Source organism: Eumetopias jubatus, unplaced genomic scaffold (assembly GCF_037043125.1).
Source record: "Eumetopias jubatus isolate StellerSeaLion01/CBP00866 unplaced genomic scaffold, mEumJub1_p1.0 scaffold_2, whole genome shotgun sequence".
NCBI lineage: Eukaryota > Metazoa > Chordata > Mammalia > Carnivora > Otariidae > Eumetopias > Eumetopias jubatus.
The window spans coordinates 11,565,037-11,577,507 of NW_028274808.1; positions in this window are offsets into that span (position 1 = coordinate 11,565,037).

Consider the following 12,471-nt stretch of genomic DNA (forward strand, 5'->3'; position numbering starts at 1 on the left):
TTTGATCCAAGAGTCGTTCTAGAGAAACAGAATGTTAGGGATGAATTTTCCACAATTGGTTCTGGGGTTTCTGGAATTGGCTCTCTAATATGACTAAATTAAAATGGTAACTCTATTTCCAGTTATAAACCATAACCCATGACATGTCTTGGCAAGAGAAACATGCAAAATATCTCTGTTGGATCATCCTAATCAACCACTTACAAAAAGCAAGGAGCTGGGTGACTGCATTCACTGTTGGGATGTTTTTGGAAAACTATCAGATATAATGAGATTGGCTGATAGCTCTTCAGGTCACTGGGAAAAGTGCTGAAAGTGAAGGATGAGCCCAGGGACTCAGATTCCAAGCTCAAGTGATGCAGTGTTGGCCTGAAAGACATGCTTATGTCCTGAGCCTCCAGGCTGAGATTGCTGCACATCCCTCCGAGCCCCATCCTGTGACAGGCTGACTTGCAAAGCACATTGAACTCTTAACCTCACAGGTGTCTACTGTTAAAGGGAGGGTACTGACTGGGAAAGGATGGGATGTAGTACGCTGGATTGAGGATGTGTGGGAAGAACCACAGAAGAATCTGTGGGGAGAAACTAGAGACATAACCTCCTAAGTTCTGATGAGTCTTCATTGCCAGGGACAGGGACCCCCCCCCCTCCACCATGCCCAGCAGTTGGTGCCTTTCCACCCACGTTGCCTGTGGAAACTGTAATGGCCTCCCCTGAGCTAACTGCCATGCAAGACACTGCTGATTCTCCTCAGGACCTCACCACCCCTCTGTTCTTCTGGACCTGTAACTATACTCAAAGCCCTCAAGGTGAGGTACAACATGTGATCCATGCAGAGTGTGCTACACCAAAAGAACTACTTGAGTTTCTAGTTTATACAGACAGAAATATGGGAAACTTTTGTGAGAATGGATGTTGAGGGTGTACAATAATGTTAGAAGGAGCATACAGTTGGATTAGGCCCAACTTTTGGATATGAGTTTACTAGAGAGAAATTCTGCACTTAATGTTGCAGCTCAAGGAGTTAGGAAGAAATACAACAATTTGTGTAGTTGGCTGGATGAAACTTGATTCAAAAGCTGGCCCAAGGTGGCCAACAGACACTTGAAAAGATGCTCATCATCACTTATCAGGGAAATGCAAATCAAAACTACAATGAGCTGTCACCTCACACCTGTCAGAATAGCTAAAATCAACACAAGAAACAGGTGTTGGTGAGGGTGTGGAGAAAAAGGAACCCTCTTGTACTGTTGGTGGGAATGCAGACTGGTGCAGTTACTCTGGAAAACAGCATGGAGTTTCCTCAGAACGTTAAGAATAAAACTACCCTATGATCCAGCAATAGCACTATTAGGTATTTACTCAAAGGATACAAAAATACAGATTCAAAGGGGCACATTCATCCTGATGTTTATAACAGCATTATTTACAAAAGCCAAGATATAGAAGCAGCCCAGGTGTCTCTATCAATGGATAGAGACATAGAGACTATCTATGAATGGATAAAGAAGATATGGTATTTATATATAATGGAATATTACTCAGCTATTAAAAAAAAACTTTCCATTTGCAACAACATGGATGGATCTAGAGAGTATAATGCTTAGCAAACTCAGTCAGTCTGAAAAAGACAAATACCATATGGTTTCATTCATGTGGAATTTAAGAAACAAAACAAGTGAGCAAAGGGGAAAAAAAAAAGAGAAACCAAGAAACAGATTCTTAACTATGGAGAACAAACTGAGGGTTACCAGATGGGTGAGGAATGTGGGGATGGGTGAAATAGGTGATGGGAATTAAGGAGTGCACTTGTCCAGATGAGCACCGGGTGGTTAAAATAAAAACTTAGAAAAACAAGAACACTGGCCCACAGTGAGTGACTTGCACTTGTTTAATATAGAGGAACAGATTCAGATGCTTAGAAAGACTGAATGTTAGGGTGGATTTGTCTTTTAAGACTTACTCACCCACACTGGGAGTGTCCAGAAGACATACCTGTCACCAGGACTGTGAGAAATAAACTTGTGAGGAGAGTCTCAGAGTTCTTGACAAGCTCTGCAATCACCCTTCTCTGTAGGCCAGACCTTACAGTGGGAACTGCAATCACTGAATTAGGAAACCTACGTGCAGTGGGAGTAATTGGATCCCAGAGTGACAAAAGGCACATAGCATTACTCAATCATGGAAGGCAAGGTGGGCATGGCTGCCATAATGGAGGGCAGCAATTGGAATAGTCTGACTCACTCTGACCTATGACATGGCTAATTGATCATGATGCTCCTAGAATCAAAATAGATAGGAAGCCTACTGAATTCTTACTTGATCTGTATAAGCAGAAAATGTCTAGGTCCAGTGAACAAAAGTCCAACCTGAATCAAAACAGTGAGTCACAGCCCCTGACTCAATTCCCCGCCTTCAGCCAGTTTATAGACATAGAACTTTTAAATGAAGGGCAGACCAGGTCCCCTTGAGGAAGGACCATGCTATATGACTGCTGTACTCTTGCTCTGAATTGATGTCAACTCCAGGAGACCCAAAATATCACTGATCTACCAATCAGAGTAGGAACTTATGTAGGTCAGGTGATCAATGCAGTTTGGGCTTAGATCCATCTTACATTGGGCCAGCTGGGTCCCTGAACCCATTCTGTGGGTATTTCCCCAATTCTGGAATGCATAAATGGAATAGATATACTCAGGAGCTGACAGAATCCCACATTGGTTCCTTGACCTGTGGACCGAGAACTATTATGATGGGCTAGGCCAAGTGGAAGCAACTACAACTGCCTCTTCCTAGGAAAATGGTAAACTTAAAATAATGCTGCTGTACCAGATGCAGCTTCATTGCTTGAGGGAATTAACGTACCACCTGGTATCTGATATGATCTGGAAAATGCTTTTTTATTGAGACCTGTTTAGTAAAGACCTCCAGAAGCAGTTTTCTGCCGGCATGACCAGTTATACACCTTCACTGGCTTACCTCGGGGGTATATCAATTCTCTGTTTCATAATTTAATTTATAGGGGTGCCTGGATGGCTCAGTGGGTTAAGGGTCCAACTCTTGATTTTGGCTTAGGTCATGATCTCAGGGTCATGAGATCAAGCCCCACATCTGGCTCCACACTTAGTGTGGAATCTGCTTGAGATTCTTTCCCCAACCCTCTCCCTCTGCCCCTTCCCTCTGCTGGTGCATATTTTCATTCTCTCTCTCTCTCTCTCTCCCCACCCCCCCCAAATAAATAAATAAATCTTAAAAAAATAATTTAATTTACAGAGATCTTGACTACCTTTGCTTCCACAAGATATCATACTGGTCCATTGCATTGATCTTATTATGCGGACTGGACCCACTGAGCAAGAAATTGCGTTAAATGAAAAGTCACATATCCAGAATAGGCATTTGTTGATTTTAAATCACCATACATATATAAATGCATTTGCCTCTTTTAGCTATAAATGTGTTGTCTTCTTGGGAGTTGTATTGTTAGAGTAGACACAGATTTTTCCAAAAAATGGAAATAATGGGGGCAGAGATTATTGGGACATCATTGAAATATCTTTGAGTTACTTAGAAAGACTTTTCCTTAATTTCTTGCAGTAATAAAGTGATTTCCCTCTTTCTAGTTGGACTCTTGGGTTTGCAGTAAGAAGACATATCTTCTTTTTTTCCTATGGCTGATCCAATCGTCTTTTTGAATCCATTGGTTCATAAAGGTTTCTAATTTCACAACCATCTAGGGTTTGACCATCACAATGGATGTCATGTTTGTTACTTTGCTTGAATTCCAGAGGGAAGTTAGGGAATAGTGAATCTAGTGTCACTACCTCCTGGTCACCATAATCTAGAAGATCGCAGAAATTTCATAATCAACAAAAAGAACCGTGCATGTATCAAAAGCACGAAACACAGTAATGCATTCTTTGTTAATATACAAATGAATGAATGAGAACAAGGTTAAAAACTAAATTTGAGAGAAAAAATAAGGTTTGTTTTGCTTAGGAAATGTGAGAGGGAGATATAAATCTTCTGGGATATTTGCTTCCCACAAAAATAGAAGGTTTTAGGAAGGTAAATGACCTCTGTATTATTAGTTACAAGGAATTTGCAGTTAACTGGAGCTGATTATTTAGAATAGGATCTTCAAACTGGAGTTTACCTACCTTTGGAGGCAGCCAGACTTTCAGGAAAAACTAATTTTAGGGAATTCCTCAACTTTCATTACACCATTTTCTTAATTAAATTAATCTGCTTTAGATCCCACCTGCTCTTCTTTCAAACCTGCCTTATCACACTTCAGAAGAGAAGCACTGACTTCTCACCTACCTTGACATATGGTGCATTGCCCTGTGGTGTATAAAATTTCCTTGAATGTAACAGACACGTCAAAATATTTCCGTTGGGAGGGGGGAGTGAATGACTTTAACAACTGGGTGATATATCCTTTTGAAAGTCAATTGTTTTCCATATCTTTCAACAATTTGAAGGAAGATTTGAGTTTTCATCTGGTAGATCATTAAAAATATTTTTGATTAAAAATTACTTGTGATTTTTTTGGTATAAAATTTTGGAGAAATTCAAAGAATTGTGCGAATGTTACAAAAAACCCTTCCATTTTCATCAATTTAAGTGAAAAATGCTTCAAAACTTTTTTATATTTATATTTATGTTTTATACTTATTTTAGAAAGGAAAAGAAAGAATTCATGCTCAATAGCATTTCCTTCAAGCAATAAGTTCTATTCATTAGTAGATAAAAGAATTAATTTGAAAAAAATAAAATAGACCTTTCCATCTGTTTAATAGATATATTTGAAATAAAATTTTCTTTTTAGAAATTATTAAAGTTAGTAATATATTAATATTTTGCTGGTACTAATAAAATTGCAATGATAAATCAATCTAGAAGAGATATTTAAACCTTACTATTATAAAGCATTTTTAAAAATGCATATAATTTATGTTTATGTTTTTGATTCAGAAAAGTATGATAGTGTCATCAATAAAATAGTTTTGAGCATGAAATTATATTTCATGAAGACAAAATTCTGTGGAAAAAATAGAATGGAGATATGGAGAGAGAATAAATAATATACGATTTCTGGCTTTTAAAGAAACTCATATAGATATGGAATAAATAATAGTATCAAAACCTAATATATTTTTATTCTATTGGATACATTTATGTGCAGTTCATTGTAAAGTGCAAATATCTGCAGTTGACCAAAAATTTCATCATTTGCAGCCATTTAAATTATAACAAAATTTTAGGTTTCAGTGCAAATATATGCAGTTGACCAAAAATTTCATCATTCGCAGCCATTTAAATTATAACAAAATTTTAGATTTCTTGATTAAAGCAGGTGAAGAAATACATAGGCTTTCAAAAATACTTCAAGTCGTTTAATCAAGCAAATAGTTGTGGTGGCGAGTGCTTTACAAGGTACTAGGAGTGTCAAATCAAGAGTGTGCAGATGGAAAAAGAAAAAGACGAGTGCCCAGAACAGCAAAGAGAAATATTTATGCTGAGAAAAGACATTTAGGAGAAGCAGATGACTTAAGGAATAAATGAAACCTTCTTTCACCTCGTTGAAGAATAATTGTGTGGAAGTGAGGCAGAATAAAATGAGTTTAAGATTTGACATCAGAATTAAGAATAATTCCAGTATTATTACATATTAACTCTTTAACTTTGTACCAGTCATATAGGGGAGACTCAATTTTCCCAAATGTAAACAGGAAGTCTGCCTCAATAGCTTATTAAAACTGAACATGGTAATAAATACCACTCACCCCTACTCCCCTATTGAGGAATATTTACCAAATTAATGAGAATTCCAGTAATTAGGAATATAGTATTATTTTTATTATGTCCTATTGGAGGCATACATTTTTTTTTTTTTTGTCAGTGCCCCAATTAAAGAATCTTAATTAGGAATTGTTTGTACTAGCAATCACAAATCTATATGGACTTTGCCCAGCATCTGCTCCTTGGATTAATGCCCAGAAAAAAGATGGAGTATTCACCATTTCATATACCTGAACACCTTCCCTTTGGTAAGAAAGAGGAATGCATTGATAATGCCAATAGAGTGTGATATACATGAAATTATATTATTAGATGTGCTAAAATCTAAATGTTTAAAATACACATTGTTAGCATCTATATGTAAAATATTTAAAGTGTATCATTCTGACATTTGATTTGCCATCAGGGAAATCTCTGCTGATTAGAAATGCTAGTTAGCCAATGACAGAGTAGAACACTAAACCCATAATTTTGCCAGACTCATAGTTAATATTCAAAGAGATGACATGTTGTCTTATGAGACTGAAATACAAAATATGATTGAACTATTCCTAAGGATTGCTCAGCACTTGAGAACATGTCTAATCAGAGATCTGAGACACAAAAGTATTATTATTTGAAAAAAAATTATCCTACTTATTGGTGAGTCAGGCAACTGTAATTTGACTTGAGTAGCAAAACACCTTCCCTGTTAGCAGATAGCATTTAACAATAGTAATTTTTGTTGCAATAAAATAACATTAATACGCAAAATATTGTTATTTCTTCTGCTGAACTCACAACAATAAAAGCATTCATTCACATCCTCTAAAGTTTGGTAACATAATTATGTAACCATTTCAAAATACTATTTTTAAAATTTGAACTTTGCAGATGCTGCTGTCCTAAGCAATGCTATTCTATATTGAAATGTAATACACAAATTTGGAAATATTAACTGGACCTCAGCTAGCAGTTGTTTTCTGAGACTTTGACCTGAACCTTATGCTAATGGTGAACTTGAGTAACCTTTTTGTTTGCTCAAGGTCATTGTCTATACTGAATTCTAGAAATATGGTAAAGGAAAAACATATCTTTGGCCTACAGTTGGAGACTCCTTTATGCATCGTTACCTGAGTGTTAAAGATACTGAGACAAGAATGTGATAAATTAGCTACTCGGATAATCAAGACTTGTCTTCTTTGCTTTATATTATTATAAGTAGAGTTTCAGTCCTTTTTTTTTTTTAATGAAACAAAGTAAGATAACTCACCAATAATTGGTTTACTTTAAATTATTTTTTATAAAATTTCTAGGAAATTCAGCTCAAATCATTTAAGGAATTAAAGATAAAACATGGTCAGAATGTTTATTTCATACCTCGATAAACAAAAGTCAGTGCTTTGTTTATTCTCATTTATTATTTAGGTGAAAAATACCTGACATTTGGACGAATACTTTTCATGGTGTGACACAAACTTTTTTGGATTTAAACACAGAATTAGAGTTTTTTTAATATCCTAGTTATAGCTCCAAAACCATCACGGGTACTTTCATTAGATTTTATCCTTTTTTATAGCTAGTTCTTACCATCCTTTCCCAACAAAGTACACAAATTGCTTTCAAGTTCTTCTTTTTCTCTAACAATTTTCTTTGTTTATTGACTTACTTATAGTCAGTAAGACTTTTCAATAACTTTTAAAACCAAATAGCCAAAGCAAACACTAAAAGTTTGTAGCAAGTGATATATTTATGATTAATAGTATAAAAGTTAAAATCTGTGGTGTCTTATGTATGTATACATGCTAAATATATTTTATTAGTACATGATAAACACTCAAATATTAAGCAGCTATTGTTAAACAGTTATGCAAACTATTTTTTAAGATTTTATTTATTTATTTGACAGAGAGAGAGCACAAGCAGGGGGAGGGGCAGAGGGAGAGGGAGAAGGAAGCTCCCCACTGAGCAGGGAGCCCAACATGGGGCCCAATCCCGGGACCCTGAGACCAAGACCTGAGCTGAAGGCAGACACTTAACATAATTTTGCAATTAGGCAAACTATTAAAAATGTATTTAGTAGTTGAATAATATAAACATTTTTAATGAAATCCTGGCACATAGCATCATATTATAATAGTAATATTATATCATATCCATACTATTTTTGATGCAATAAAAGTATATTGCAAGACTCTATATACTTCCACCAAAAACGTCAGTATTTATAACATTACCTGGAATTCAGCACTGTTTAGATTTTTTCTTTTGATGAAAAATTTTGCACAGTGAAAGGCACAGTTTTGGGCAAACACATCCATCTTTCTTATCAAGATATAAAGCATTATGATAACCTAAGAAAGTTTTGTTTTGCTTTATCCTTGCATATCACTGCTTTTCTTATAACCCCCAGAGGCCAACCACTGTTCTGATATTTCCCACCACAACATAGATTGGATTTATCTGCTGCAGTCATACAAATGGAGTCTTATAATATGCACTTCTATATGTAAGGCATTTTTTACTCAGCAGAGTGCTGAAATTCATCATATGGATGCATGTATCAGCAGTATTGCCAAATAGCATTCTTTTACGAATACACACAATTTCTTTATATTTTCACCTTTTTATGAACTGCCTAGATTTAGGCAGTTTTGTTTTTAATTATTATAAATAAAGTTGCTCTGAATGTTTTTATACAGTGTTTTTGTGCATGGTTAGACCTATCTAATGCATCACTATCATATGTATTATAGATATATAATCATATATATATTATTTTTCTTTGATAAACACTGAAGATAGCGATTTCTGTGTTATAGGCATATCTTTAATTTTATAGGAAACTGCCAGAAATTTTTCTCCAGTGACTTTATATTCTCACCACAAATGTCTGAGAGTTCTGGTTGTTCTGCATCCTCACTAATATTTGGTCTCAACAATCTGTTTTCATTTAAGTCATTCTGATGATTATCGTGCAGAATTTTTAGTTACTGTTTTTGATGTTTTATTTAGTCTTTTAAAATCTTGTTTCTTTGGTAATCAGTTTTGCACTAAATACCAAGTCTTCTTCATATTCTAGCTCTTAATTGACAAACTTCCCATAAGTTGACTTACTGTAAAATATTGATATCCATTAGCTTTATTTAAAAAATGTATGAGTTCTGCAATCAACATGTTTTTTTAAAGATTTTATTTATTTATCTGAGGGAGAGAGAGAGAGAGAGAGAGCACATGAAGGGGGGAGGGTCAGAGGGAGAAGCAGACTCCCTGCTGAGCAGGGAGCCCGATGTGGGACTCGATCCTGGGACTCCAGGATCATGACCTGAGCCGAAGGCAGTCCCTTAACCAACTGAGCCACCCAGGCGCCCTGCAATCAACATATTAATGTTATATTTCATGATAAAAAGTAAAGCCAAAATCTTTAAAAATAAAGAATATAAACAATACAACAGAAAAAGTATTTTATGAATAGAATTAGTAAAAAGAAACTTCAATAATCAATCAAGACTTAGATTAAAAAATTGTTTTTCAAAGTTTTCTTTTGCTATTTTTTAAGGGACTGCTAAAAGCTTTTGGGTACTCAATTTGGACCAATTCTGGCAAGCAAAATAATTAAAGCTGGAAATTGTGCTATTCACAATAAAAGACAATATGGGTAGGTATGATGTAATGAAGTTTATTAGCCTCTCAGTCCTTTGATCAGGACAAAGTTCTGTGAAAAACAGCAGTACTCCAGAGATATATTTATCCTATATTACTAATATGAATTTTTTTCAATTTGTTTCTTTTATAATATTCAAGAAACATAACCTTAGAAAATTGTTCTTAAATGGTAATATTATGTCATCTACCTGAACAAACTGCTGCAGTATAGTCCACAGACAAACCTTTACAATATGGTTGAGAACAGATTTTATTATTGTAGTGAATGGCTTCTGGGCCAGAAAATGTGTGCTTTGCTTTTAAATCTTTTATAATGCTCTCTTTCTTGCTCCTACAGCTAGGGTTTGCTCATTCTTTTCTTAAAATGCTGTTCCCTTTATTGACTCAAAGATTACTATCAGATGTCACCTATGCTACTTAACCGTATATCATAATGCCCATTAAACTATGTGCCTATGAACGTATGGAAATAATACTAAATAATTCTGGGCACAGAGGCTCAGTGCACCCATGCATCAGTATACGTAATAAAATGTTTTACTGACTAGGGATGTGGTACTTTAAGACAGGGTTACAAAAAGTCCCCAGTGCCTTCTTTAAGAGAATATGTCAAATGATTTCATTGGATATTATTCCCATGTAAACCAACAAAAATGAGAGATGTACCTAATCTATCCTTTCTCTTACTAATACGTCAACTGAAGACAATCACTTGAATTTAAGAATTTGCTATGACCCTAATCGTGTCCTTCTGTCTTTCTCAAGGAGGGACACAGCTGGGTGCAGGACATAACTGCAAATACAGGATGACTATTATAAACCGTGAGAGCATAATTACTTGGTTTACAGCATAAGAACTCTCCAGTAGGCTACCATTACAGATTAGTGAAGAACTCTAAAATCAACAAAGAGCTGATGAATATGCAATCCGTAAAATTTGAGAACTAAACACTAAAGTATTGTTTTCTGATTCTTATGTAACATTGCTTTAATAAGTCAGTATTGCAAAAGAAAAATAGTCAATATTGCAAAACTGGTGAAAATTTTTACAACAAAAAAATTTGTCTAAATTAACAGATTCTATCTACATGGATATTTATCAGCCCCCATGATCAGAAAGACTCTTTAAAAATGCACTCTAAATGTTTTATCCTAATTTGAGGGATAACATTGCTTAATATCACCTACAATTTTGTTGTAATTCTTCATAAATATTACCTCATTTCTTAGCCTTAGTGGATATTGGTAAATATAGGCAATAGAAAATTGTAAAAATAATTTAAAGCCATTAATTATCAAAGTGGTTACTTTGGTAATCATTTGGGTTCTCCAAGTACATGGTAAAATTTTTCTTTCCTACCACTTTGAGGGTGAATGTGAGTATATGACTTGCTTTGGTCAATGAACCATGATGGGAAATGATGTGCACCACCTCCAAATAGAGGTGTGAAGATCCAAGAAGGGGTTTTCCGAAATCTCCTTCCTACTGCCCCAGTGCCTTGCAATGCTCTGGATGTGATCCCTCTTTCATTCTGGGCCCTGAAGGGAGGCATGGAGTTTAATGGAGACCCTAGCCAATCCAAGATGTCCATAAAGCACAAACAAGAAGTAAGCCTTTATTGGGGAGTCATTTGCTGCTACAGCATAACCTAAACTATCTTGACCACTACCACTTTTGCGAGCCGCCATAACATAACAAACATGGCACTGTCTTAGAGGTCGATTGGAAGCGAAAAAGGAACAGTTGCTGCAGATGGAATGCTGGTGATCCATCATGTACAGTAAATGAGGATTTGGAAAACCCTCGCCTCCCTTAACTTGGGAAGGTCGCCACATATCTAAAGAATCCATAGCTCTAGGGAAAGTGATTGCAAAGTAGAATGTTAATTCTGTGTGTTCACTGGTAGGGCTGCATTTGGAAAATGCAGTATAAAAAGAGGCAATCTAAGCAAGGAGAATAGAATTTAACAGCAGGAATGAAAGAGAATAAAGTGCAGAAATGTAGGGATTTTCAGGATTAGAAGTGGCAAATGTTCCTCAATCCCAAATGATAAATGATAAAACTGAAATGGTACTTGAGAGTTAAGGCCAATTACAACTCAACCTTGTGGTAAATAGCAAATCGATCCAATAGTCATCTGACCTATTGTTAAAATATCTAAATAAATTAAGATGCCTCAAGGCAGAGACATTTATGCTTGTGGCACCCAGTAAATCCTTTGAATCTAAGAACTGGCTCAGAGAAAGCCTCAATATGGGACTCTTAAATCTAGTCTCTCAAAGTCAAGGTATCTACAATTAATTTGTGATAAAAGGCATGGAAGAAGAAAGCAATATATGTAGCAAATCTGAGAACTGTCTAGAAATAGCTGTGGATGTAGCTGTTAGCTCATGGAGGTCAACAGAAATAAAATAGATAAGAAGCCAAGTAAGTTTTAAATGATTTGCACAAAGAAATTAAATAAATAACCCACAGGCCATTACTAAGACTGTCTAAGATTCTGAACCTCCAACTCTCAATGATAATGAAGTAGTCTGAGAAAACTGATTACTTCAAGGAAAAAAATATAGTCTAATGCCCATAACATACCGAGAAGCAGAATAATGGAAAATGAAGTATCTCGTGGTACAGAGAGAGTCGGGGAACAGAGATGGTCTCTGACCTTGATGATGCCCAGTGGGATCCAGAATCACTAAGCTCTCTCCTGCCATATCTTCCTCAGTGTGAGTGTTGATGGTGGTGGCACCTGCCTCAGTTCCGCCATTTTATATTGGCTGTATATGGCATCTGATTTTTCTTTTTTAGCTCATGGATTTTTAGATGGAAGCTAGCCACGTGATGAATAGATGATGAAAATATCAGTCATTACTCAAGCTCTTGAACTTGTAGGTGGACCCAGTGAAGAATGGACTTTGAGTATCATCTGTCACAGGGTGAGCAGATTTGGCATATAGGGAAGAGGAGATACTGAATATTTAGTGACAAGAAAGTCAGATTGCGGTCATCATTAGTGTGCCACT